Genomic DNA, 12670 nt, shown 5'->3' with positions numbered 1-12670 from the left:
GGACTCATGAGTGACTGTAGAATTGCTCCGAGACTGGTCAGTTATTTTGCTCAGGCTTAAAGGAGATTCATTGCTCATCGTTCAGACTAAACAAGCTGCAATCTGTGAGACCACAAGGGACTTCAATGACAGACTTGCAGATGTCTGGACAACTTGCTGTCTTTGAAGTTCCAAGGCTGACCAAATATACCAAATGTCTAATTTAGGGACCAAATTGCCAAACAAGTAGATGTGAAGATCAAAAGAAATCAAAAGTGGCTCTCATGAGTAAAACTTCATTTTGTGGGTTCTCAACAATGATTTCCACAGTGGTGATTAAGACAAGAGTTATAATAATACAAGTCAAGTACAAATTCTTATCCTAGAAGATGGGGAGGGGGTGGTTTCTAGTGATAGAATAGCAGATCAGATTATGAAATGTCACGTTTTTTAGGTCAGCCAGAAACATTCTGAAATGAGGCAATCCTCTAACTCTGCTGTCTTCTCTAACCCCTCTACCTGTGCTATGTTAAAGGTGGGAAGGAATACAAATTGCTAGAAAATTTTGAAATTCTAGGCAGGTAGGTAGAATATATTAATTCTGGTTTGATAATCCTATGCAATGTGCATGAAGTCAAAGAATCATCTACATTTTTCCTATACTGCAATTTCTAGTTTGCCATTATAGCAGACTACTGAACCTCAACTCTAGACAAATTGTTGGCCCCTATTATTGCCCTACTTTATTACTTGAGAAAACGCATCTGATCAAACAAAAACCATCTTTTCCAAGTCAGATCTTAAAAGTAACAATCTATTTGGATGCAAATGATACTTTTCCATATATTACATGTGTCATTCACCACCATTACAAAACTGGTGTTGAAGTGTTTGCAAAGAAAATATCTCAGGGCAATTTTAATGGTTATCAACATTAATTGGTTTAACTATACCATAATATTTATCAGTCATGGTCTAGCATTTGGAATTGATTGGATCATCAGAGAAAAGGTAATTATAGTCCTTCATTTTATAGATGATAAACTGAAGGCTACTGAAATTAAGCAATATATGGAGTTCCTGACATAGTCAAAAACAGAACTGAGAATTCTGATTTGCCCTCGTGTTTCATAAAATCATTATCATAACCTTCATTTCAGGAGTGTGTGGTTTCATGTAAGGCATGGTGCTTGGAACTCAGGATATGAAAAATTACAAGGAGCTGTCAAAGATTCTAATTGATGACGTAGGCCAATGCTTCTCAAACCCTACTGTCTGTAGGAATCACCAAGGGATCTTGCTAAAATCCAGATTCTGATTCTTTGGTTCTGGGATGGGACCTATGATTCTACTTTGCAACTAACATGCTCCAAGGAGATGCCAATTCTGCTGGTTCACAGACCACACTTTAAGTAGGAAAGGGTAGGACATATAAGTAGAAAGATAATTAACAGTGTAGAAACCTGAAATTTTTGTAACACAGAGAAACAAAAGGAATGGTGAAAGCTTTTTAGCCCATGAAATGGATGTTACAAAGCTCATGAACTTCTGGGACTGTCCTACAGACAGTCAGAGCATGTTTACTCTTACAAAATAGTGATTTTTGTCACTGGGAGAACAACATATTAGAAATAACATAAACAGTAGAGCGAGAAAAAAGAAAGAAGAAAAGAAATAACAGAAGAAAGAAATAACATCAAAGGAAGAGAGAGACGCCCTAAAAATGTTTTTTGAAAGAATTTGAAAGCATGACAGCCAAGGACAATATCAATACTTCTTGAGAGCATCAATGAAAATGTGGTGTTGTACAACTGATTCAGATGCAGTCTTTATTCAGGTTCTGGTCTTCCATTTAGTAGCTATATAATCTTTAGACATATATATATATAACCTGTTTAGCTTCATTTTCCCTCTCAGAAAGAAAAGATAATACCTCCAGTCTCCCTGGACTGAATAATTAATACATTAACTAAGATAATATATATTAAAGAACTTGACACAGAAGTGTTGAAGAATGTACAAAGCTTCACAATGTATTTTAAGTTTAGAAACTGTCAGCAATTTTATTAAAACCAATGCAGAAACAAATACTTCTAATCTTACACAAACTATTTCAGAGAATAGAAAAAGTAGGTACCATCTGTGACTAATTTTATTAAGTTATTATAACCTGGCTATCATAACTTGATAAGAATAATGCATACAAGAAAGGAAAATAAAAGGTTCTATCACTTATTAGCATAATTACTAAAATGCATGACCATGTTTGGTTTTTCTCAGAAATGGAGGTTGGCTTAACAGTAGAAAATCAATTAATGTAATTAATGATTTTAACAGATTAAAGGAGAAAAACTATATATGATCATCTCAACTTCAGAAGAAAAAACTATAGCAAATATTATGCTTAACAGAGAAATGCTGAAAGTATACCATTTGAGATCAGAAACAAAATAGGATTGCTTGATATTAAACACTCCTATTAAATGTTATGCTGGAGGTCCTAGCTAATATTTTTGTTTTTTTCCCAGCCGTTCTTTTTGTTATATCCTGGCATTAAAGGTAGGAAATACACACGCAAGCGCATTCCTTCTCTCTCTCTCTCTCTCTCTCTCTCTCTCTCTCTCTCTCTCTCTCTCTCTCTCTCTTTCTCTCTCTCTCTCTCTCTTTCTCTCTCTCTCAATGGAAAGGACAAAATTGTCATTTTTTTTGCAAATACTTTGTATTTGTAGAAAATCCAAAAGAACATGTAGATGAATGATAAGAATTCATAAGAGAGATCAGTAATGTTGTAAGTATATGACTACAGCCAAGCCCTCTCCTTTAATTGATTCTAATCATAAGACTCAATAAGTTTGCAACATGTTCTCTTATCAATAACCTGTGACCTGTCACTCAATAGTCTTAGGGGAACTATAGATGACATCTTAACATGATGTCTTTGTTCTTCCTCATAGAAAAAGGTAAAGTGGAAAAGATCATGAGGAAATGATTTACAGGTTAGCTTTGCAGGAAAGAATGAGAACGGAGACCACCCCAAGGCATGTGATCATCCGATGTCGTCTCCAAGACTGTACCTTGAGATCTTATCGGGGAACTGGAAGCCACAGAAATGTACCCTAATCCCCGCTCCCATTCCCCTTTGGGTGCTTAAAAACCCCTAACTCAGTCCAATGACAAGATGGATTTCAGGCATTTCTAAGTCTCCCATCTTCTCGACTGGTACTGACTCAATAAACAAACCTTTCTTCGCTCCAAACTCTGACATTTTGGATTTTGGCTTTGTGAAGTGTCGGGCACACTAACGTAGTTTGGTAACAGGACTGCAGGATACAAAATCAGTATTACTGTGGGAGACAGAATGAAGCCCCCTCCCCCACAAAGACGTCAAGATCTTAACCCCTGAAACCTGTGAAAATGTTGCCTTATGTGGCAAAAGTGACTTTGCAGATGAGATTAAATTAAGGATTGGAGATAAATTAATTATCTTGGTTTATCGGTGGGTTCAGTGTAATCACAAGGTTTCCTTAAAAGTGAAAGAGGGCATCAAAACAGTCAATCAGAGTGATACACTGTAAGAAGAACTCAACCTACTTGTTGCTGGCTTTGAAGATGGAGAAGGAGTGTCACAAGCCAAAGCATGTGGGCAGTTCTAGAAGCTTAGAAAGGGCAAGGAGACAGATTCACCCCTAGGGCCTCCAGAAAGAAATACAGGCTTTTCAACATCTTGGTTTGAGCCCAGTGAGACCCATTTCAGACTTCTGAACTACAGAACTATGAGATAATAAATTTCTGTTGTTTTATACAACTAAGCTTATGGCATTTTGTTATAACAGCCTTAGAGAAATAACACAATTACAAAACACCTGATTTCTAAGTACCAGTTCGTAAGTGAAAATTAAGAGGGTAATATCTTGACATTTGTGGTAGCATCCAAATTTACATAAAAATATACTCAGGAATGAATTTAACAAATTATATGAAATAAACTCATAAAACTTAATTGAATATTTATTGTTTAAAAGGACAAAAATAAATGGAGATACACTATGTTCCTGAATTGGAAGGCAACATTTACAGATATGAATTCTCCCCAAATTGATTTACAAATTCAATTGCATTTCCAATCAAAACTCCAAACAGACTTTTTTTTGGATAGAATTTGACAGCTTGATTCTAAAATTTATATGGAAGTGCAAAGGACCAAAAATAGCCAATACGCTCTTGAAAAAGGAGAAGAAATTAAGGGACTTGTCATCCAGATACTAAAATTTATAAAGTCATAATAATTAAGACAGTATGGTATTGTTCCAAGGATAGAAGACCAAATCAATGAATTTAAAGAGAGCCCAGACCTAGATCCACAAATATCTGTAGACAAAGAGACTGCGCAGAATGAAGGAGAAATGATGGACCTTTCGGTAAATGGTGCTGGGATGATTGAGTATTCTAGCTACAAAAATGAAACTGGACCCTTACTTCACACTATACATTTTCCAAATGAAATAAAAATCTAATGTAAAAGGCAAAATTATAAAAATTTTAGAAAATAATATAGGAGAAAATATTCATGACCCTGGGGTAGGGAAAGTTTTCTTAAGACATAAAATGTACAAACTATAAAATAAAAGATTGGTAAGTTGGACCACATTAAAATTGAGAACATTTGTTCATCAAAAAATTTCATAAAACACTTGCCATCAACTAGGAAGAGATATGTATTTGCAACACATTCAAGTGATAAAAGAGTAATATCAAAAGTATGCAAAGAACACTTATGAATTAATAACAAACACAAAACAAAAAAAAATGGACAAAAGACTAAAACAGATACTTCACAAAAGGGGAAACTCAAATTGCCATTAAACGTATGAAAGGATGCCCAACCTTATGAGTAAGGAGGGAAATTCAAAGTAAAACCACATTGAAATATTTTTACATACCCGCCAGACTGATAAAAATAAGTCCAACCATTCCAAATGTACGAAACGCTCTGGAACAAGGGAAACCCTTACACATTGAGAATAGGAGCATACATTTGTATAAGCACTTTGAAAAAAAGTTTGGCATTACCTACTAAGACTGAACACACGTACTTATCCTATGACTCTTCAATTCTGCTCCCTAGTTATATAGTTACATATCCTAGACTAGAAACTCTGGCACTAGGAAATATGTACATAAATGTTTATAGTGGCATTACTCATAATAAAAAAAACTGGAAGCAATCCAAATGTCCATCAAGGGTAGACTATATCATTGATTACTGTATATTCATAATAGGGACTATATACAGCGATGCAAGTAATGAACTAATAGCTACACACATCAACATAGAAAACACAAAACTCGATGTTGAGAGAAGCCAGCCCCAGAAGAAAACGTACAATATGGTTCTCTTACTATTAAGTTTAAAACAGATAAAACTAAACACTATTTTGTATAAGGATGCACACAGGTCACAAAACTTAAGAAAACCAAGGGGATGATTATCCTAAAATCAGTACACTGATTACCGTAGTGGTGTAGGGTTGAGCAATTCAGGAGGCCCACACTGGGAGTTTCTTTGACAATGACAATGTTCTTTTCTTGACTTGGGGGACATTAGGCAGAATGCTCAGTTGATTTTTATTCTTCAGAATGTACACTTATGTCTTGTACATTCTCATGTGAGTATGATTACATTTTTAAAAACCTTTTCCATTTAAAAGAAAACAAACAAAAAAAATTACCTGGAGGTTTTGTAGGTGGAAACAAGGGGCTTTAGCTCTAAATCAAAGTAACCAACTTAAGATCATCTTAAGTTTAGCAGTAAATATAATTTACAAACTCTCTTGATTGGACACCAGCGACTCCCATTTTTTGACATCCCACAATTAAAACGGTTTCACAATCTTGCCATCCACGCTGACACAGAGGTAAACAATGAGTATGAGCTTTCTAGCAAGAGAGATTTTATCTCCTCACACAAGTGTGAGGAAGAAACAGAGACAAATTTGTTTCTTACCATAGAGGGTTGAGTTTGGTAAAATTAAATCTTATTCGGTGACTGACTTCATAAATCGTCTGTGAGTGGTTCACTAAATCATAAACCTAGCTTTTAATCTTAGCTTTCCCGTCTGCACAAACTGAAATATTTTATAGAATGGCATCTGAATTTGAAGATATCTTTAAGTCTAGGTGGTTTGCCTCATAGCTTTGCTTTCATTAAAACAGTTGCCATTATTCATATCTGATATCGTCGTACTTTTCTTTTTCAAGAGGAGGGATGTTTTATTCTGTTGTAGTAGCAGGTGCTCATTATGTTAGTTGAAACTATAGACTCACTGAATTATGCCTTGTGTATAAAATGCTTGATCTTCAATATTTACTTTGAATCATCCCGAGACAATTAAACAGCAATGCACTTGGTTTAATAAGCTAGGTAATTTTTGTCAATCTGCCTTAGAAAAGTCCATCCAAGGTTAAATGTTTTAAAAAAAAATGATCTTTATTGTCCTTGTCTGGAATTCCTCCTGCATAGTAATGTTAGATAATCATGATTGTGAAACAAAGTGGCCAAAACGAGTGATGTAAATTCCAAGCGAGTGGCCGTGAGGGCCACTGCACGCAGGTTCAGGCCAGGATCTGTTGAAGACAAGGAGACCTCACAGATCAGAGTAACTGGGGATCAACCTTGAAGGAAGATACAATGGGACCCACTTTTATGAATGTAAATAGGAAAAACCAGTTTTAGCAAGCCCAGGATCTGACGAAATGCAAGGCAGGGTGTCACTGGGCCCCGGAAGGAAGAAGATCGAGGTGCTATTTTGGGAAAACACGGAAACTTTGTCTCTCAGCTCCTCTCTGTAGGTCTGTCTCATTCTTCAGTCTCTGCCAGCCAGGCTGAATTTCTGGCCCCAAAGGATCAGATAACCATCCCATAGCTCTCGTGATGACTCAGATCTGGCCTCCTGGAGAGACACTGACCCTGGCTTTTGGTCTCAATTCTAAGTTCCCTGATAGAGACTGGGATTGGAACAGCTTGGGCTGGGTGCCAACTCCTGGTCCAAACAATTGTGATCAAGGTAGAAAACCAGGAAGTCACCTCCATGAAACGGACAGACCACCTGGTGGTCTCCCACTATAGGTGGGTAGGAGAGAAAAGCCAAGCGAGCAGGAAAGCCTTTCCCAGTCAAGGCGCTGAAGGCATAGACACGTATATGGTTATTCTGGTAACACTGAGTAAGACATGAAGTTTGTGCAAAAGTACTAAGAGAGAATTGGAGAAATCGTTTTAAGTTCACATTGGAGAAATTCCTGGGCGTCAAGCTAAAAGGGTCAAATATTCCGTAGATGTTTTCATTAGAGCTGTATAGGTTCAATGAGTATAACAGGTTTTCATCAAAAATAGTTATATTCATGAAGTCTTTGGAGGTCAGAAAGTCCATTTCAATGCTTATGTTTATTACACAATTGTTGATAATAAAAAGCTGGAAACAACTTGGATGCCCATCAATAAGATAATGGTTAAGGAACTGATGGTATTGCTAGCCTATAAAATGTAATATAGTATTGAAAGGAATGATGGAAAGCTATGGTCACCAACATGAAAATATCTGTTAAAATATTAACAGCAAAATTATCAACAGAAAAAAAGCAAGTAAAGAAGCAGAATATGTATTATATGATTCCATTTATATTGAGGTATTTTTAAAATATATAGCTTTTAGACAGGTAGGAAAATTTCTGAAAGAACATTTATAAAACTGTTACGGTGGTTTCCTCTGGGGAAGGAAGTGGGATTGATGAGTGGGCAGGGTGGAGATGAAAGCGACATTCACGTATTACTACAGATAACACGTTTAAAAAGAAAAAAGTACCAATATTATATATCATTAAAAATTAAATTTAAAAAATGTTAATTTCATTTTCATTAAGACAGACATAGGGAAATATATCCAGTCTCAGAAATTACAATATTACCTTTCATTTCTGAAGCAGCTTGCAGTTTACAACTGAGATAATTAACCATTGCGACGTTCCAAACAACTTTTAAGACTTTTCCACATGCAAACTCATCTAACACTCACAAGGATCCTATGAGTTAAGTCCTGTTATTCTTCCATCTTACTGATGAAAAAACTGAGGCACAGAGAAGATGAGTTACTGGGCCCTGCTCACATAGCCAGTAAGTGGCAGAGCTGGGATTGGAATGCAGGCATTCTACCTCTTGAATTTTTATCATTTTTGCTAAAGTACACTTATACAAAAGCATTTTCACATGTATTGACTTGTGTGCCCTCACGCACCTATTGTCACCCATGTCACATGAGAGTAAACCAGCATCCATATCTCAGTGTACTTTTCATGTTCATGCACCCACTAGACTTTGAGCTCTGTTATGCAAGAAATCCTGGTTTTGTTGTTGATTTTTACCCTCTAGGGCAAAAAGTGATTTTGAATACTGTGGTGGTTTAAAATGTCCACAAATTATTTGACACTACCTTTAAGAGGTGGAGCCTAATTCCCCTTCCCTGGTATGGATTGGACTTTGTGACCCATTTCTAATGGAGAGAATAAAGCAAAAGTGGCACTGTGACTTCAGAGACTAGGACATAATAGGCATGATGGCTCACTGTGCTCGTTCTCTCTCTTTCTCTCTTTCTCCTCCCAGATCCCAGATTACTTGCTCTGAGGGAAGCCACTTGTCTCACGAGGAGAGGCCCATGTGGTGAGAAACCGAAGCCTCCAGCCAATAGCCAGCAAGGAGCTGAGGCCTCTTGCTACCGTGTTTCTCGCAAAGTAAGACCCAGCCAAGCCATCAGCTCTAATGCTTCTTCTGGAGCAAAAATTAATATAAGACCTGGTCTTATTTTACCATAAGACTGGGTAAAATATAATATAATACCAGGTATAACATAATAACAGAACAGAACAGAATAGAACAGAACATTATACCAGGTCTTATGTTAATTTTTGCTCCGAAAGGCGTATTAGAGCTGATTGTCTGGCTAGGTCTTATTTTCCGGGAAACACGGTAATCGCCATGTGAGTGAACTTGGAGGCTGATCCTCCACCCTCAGTCCAGCCTTCAGGTAATTAATTGTAGCCCCTTCTCATCTAGTCTGTAACCTCCTGAGAGACCCTGAGCCAGAATCACCAAGCTAAGCCACTTTCAAAATCCATGACCTATAGAAACTGTGAAATAATACACGTTCATTATTTTTAAACCACTAAATTTGGTGTAATTTATTCCATAACAATATAATTAATACAAATGCTTTTGATTACACGTATATAAGTATACATCTGTAACTTGGATGTTTATGAAACATATTAGCATGCTTTTCTCTTTTCCATTTTCATGCATATGGTATTTTCCTTAGTTGGCCTGAAGTAACCTTTTGTTTGAGGGTGGTATGTAAAGGATTATTAAAGGAGGAATCAATAGAGAAAAAGTTAAAAGTCAGTTTCTGACATCCCAAATAAGATTTTTGATCAAAATAGTTATTTAGAAAGCCAGAAAAAAAGGTAAGAAGAGATTTTCCACATTCCTTTTATTACCTTTGACATAGCAAGGGTTAAACTTGGTACACTAGATCATGGAGTTTTTTTGTTAGAACTATAGGAAGACAACTTTGTCGAGCTATGATGACTAGACCACTGAGCTTGCTGTCTCAGTACAGAACAAGGATATGATGTGGAAGAAATGGGATGGTTCAGCCTTCTTCCTATTCCAATGGATTGTGGGGAGTTGGAGTTGGAATTAGGAAAGATAGTAAGTAAGAAGTTTTCTCGATCCCAGGAGTAAATCCCAGAGATGGAACGTGTGTGAGACTGGTTGAGGGGAAGGCTAAGTCCAGAGGACTTCTCCATTTCCCATGTGGGATTCCAGAAGGAATCAGTGTTTAAGGTGAGCCAGCAGCGTCATGGGCCAAGAGGAGGAAAGACAGCAGAGTAGAGAACCCAATCTGAGCTTCCATTAGTGCGGTGTGTGGTGGGAAAGGGACTCACATCTTTCTGCATCACCCGCAGAGGACACAGAACATGGCTCAGTTGAGAAATAGGTCTGCCATGAGGAGTTCAAGGTGACCCCATGGCCGAAGTGCAGATGAAGACACTGAACAGAGAATGTATAGAGATTCAAAAAAGTCTGTAGTGCTGATGAGAACCACGGTGGGCCTGAGTCAGCTGAGACATCCCACCAGAGCCTGACCAAGTGGAGAAAAATGGCCATCCTACGAAAGACTCTAGCTATAGACTTCAGTAACAGATAAGAGAGGAAAACCAGAGGGAGTACCAGTCAGACCTCAGTAGACATCCATCTGGGAGCCAGTCTAGGGAGCAGTTCACACCAGCCACTTGACTACAGAGACTGATGACTAAGAATGCTGGATTGAATGTAAAGGCAATCAAATATCAAAGTTATTTAAACATAAAATTTATTTTTAAAATATATTAAAAGTATCAAAGCACTAATGAGATAGATAAAAATCAAAGGTATACAAAGTACTGAAGCCACTTTTGCCAAGGGCATTTGCTAATCGAACCAATTAGAGTCTCTATCTTTCTAAAGAGTAAAGTACAAAAGTAAAGTACCAGTAGAACTAGGAATTCAAATACATTTCCCCCAAATCTCCACCCACAGGAGACTGCTGAACAATACAAGGGGAAACAATTTCATCCTTGAAAATGTGTAATCCCTTGCTGGTGTTATTGCAGTTATAACCAACTGGTGATCCAAAAATTTAAGCCATAAATTTAAATTGGTGAAACACTTAGGGATTGAAAGTGACAAATACAAATCCATTTTGAGAAATAATCTTCCTCCTGGGCCTCAACGGATTTACATAAATAATTTTTCAAGGTCAGTGAGCAGTTCACAGTAAAACACAACTAAGCACATAAAGAAATAAGTACCATGTATAAGAGCTACAAGAAACAATGGTAGCAACAGGGCCAAAAAGACTTCAGACACTGGAATTATGATACATAGATTAAAAAACAATTATGCCCACTATTATTAAAGGTATAAAAGACAAGCTTAAAAATGTCTTCAAGATACTGAAAACTATAATTAGTGACCAAGAAAATTTTAAGAACCAAATAAAACTTCTAGAAATAAAAATCATAATTACTGAAATTAAAAACAAAATAAAAACCAGTGGTTTAACAGCGTATCAGTCATAAATGAAAAGCGAATTACAGAACAGGAAGTTTAGGGCACAAGAATTTACTGAATGCATCACAGAGATTCAAAGAAATGGAATATATGGAAGAGACATTCAGATTTATGGACGAGAGAGTGAGAAAATCTAACATACGTTTAGAGTTCTAGAAGAAAAGAAGAGAGATAACATGGCAGAGATAATATCTGAAGAAATTATGGCCTATACTTTTCCAGAACCAATGAATGGCGTCAATTCACACACTCAAAAAACTAAACAAATCCTAAGCAGAGAGAGAGAAAGAGAGAGAAAGAGAGAGAGAGAGAGAGAGAGAGAGAGAGAGAGAGAGAGAGAGAGAGAAGGAGGGAAACTAACCTGCAAACATTACACCTAGATTCACTGTAATAAAACTAATGAACACAAAGAAAAAGAGATTGAGGTAAGGCGTGAGTAGAGATCATTGTCAAAGGAAAAACTGGACAAAATTAAGCATTTTGACCATGGTGAACGAAATAAAGACATTGTATGTGCATCTGGGAATGCTCAAAATTTTTTCCATATAAATTTGTGGTAATTGCTTTTTCGATTTATAGCATTTTGGCTTACAAAAGGTTTCATAGGTATGCACTACTTTCAAATAGCAAAGAAACCTGCTATCTATATGGAATATTATTCATCCATAAAAAGGAATAAAGTTCTGATATTGGCCACAACATGGACCTTGAAAACATATGTTAAGTGAAATAAGCCAGACACAAAATGATAAATATTGTATGATTCCATTTATATGAAACATCTAGAATAAGCAAATTCATAGAGACAGAAAATAGATTTATCAGTGGCTAGGAGGAGGGGAACATGGGGAATTTTTGCTTAATCATTATACAGTTTCTATTTGGTGTGATGGAAATGTTTTGAAACTGTATGTGCTGATGGTTGCACTATACTCTCGATCTAATTAATGCCCCTGAATTGTACACTTAAAAATGGATAAAATGGCACACTTTATGTTATGTATGTTTTACCACAATAAAAAATTACTAAGATAAAGATAATCACTTCTTAACAATACAATCTCAATTCACCAGGAAAATACAAAATTTATATGTACCTAATAACATAGCCTGAAACTATGTAAGAGAAAATCAAAAGGACTATAAGAAGAAAAAGGCAAACCCACAATTATATGGGCAATTTAAAAATACATCTGTTAATAATAGAATAAGAAAACAAGTAAAATCACTTACTAGATGATTCAGTCATGATAGAAGCAATTTTCTTGTTGACCTAATTGAAATTATATATATTAAACTCTACAATTGCAGAACTACGAATTCTACTAATCTTTTAAGGAATAAAGAGTATTCTAATATCACATAAGCATAAAAGAGAGAACCACCCCCAAACTCATAGTAAGATACTGAAACTCATCATGGACAATATGATGAAATATAATTGCAGACTGATTTGACGTATGGACATTAATAGAAAAAGCGGAAACAAAATATTAGCAAACTGAATCTAACAATACAAAAGGATAATAT

Source organism: Rhinolophus hipposideros (assembly GCF_964194185.1).
Source record: "Rhinolophus hipposideros genome assembly, chromosome: 8".
NCBI lineage: Eukaryota > Metazoa > Chordata > Mammalia > Chiroptera > Rhinolophidae > Rhinolophus > Rhinolophus hipposideros.
This window is presented reverse-complemented; position numbering follows the sequence as displayed.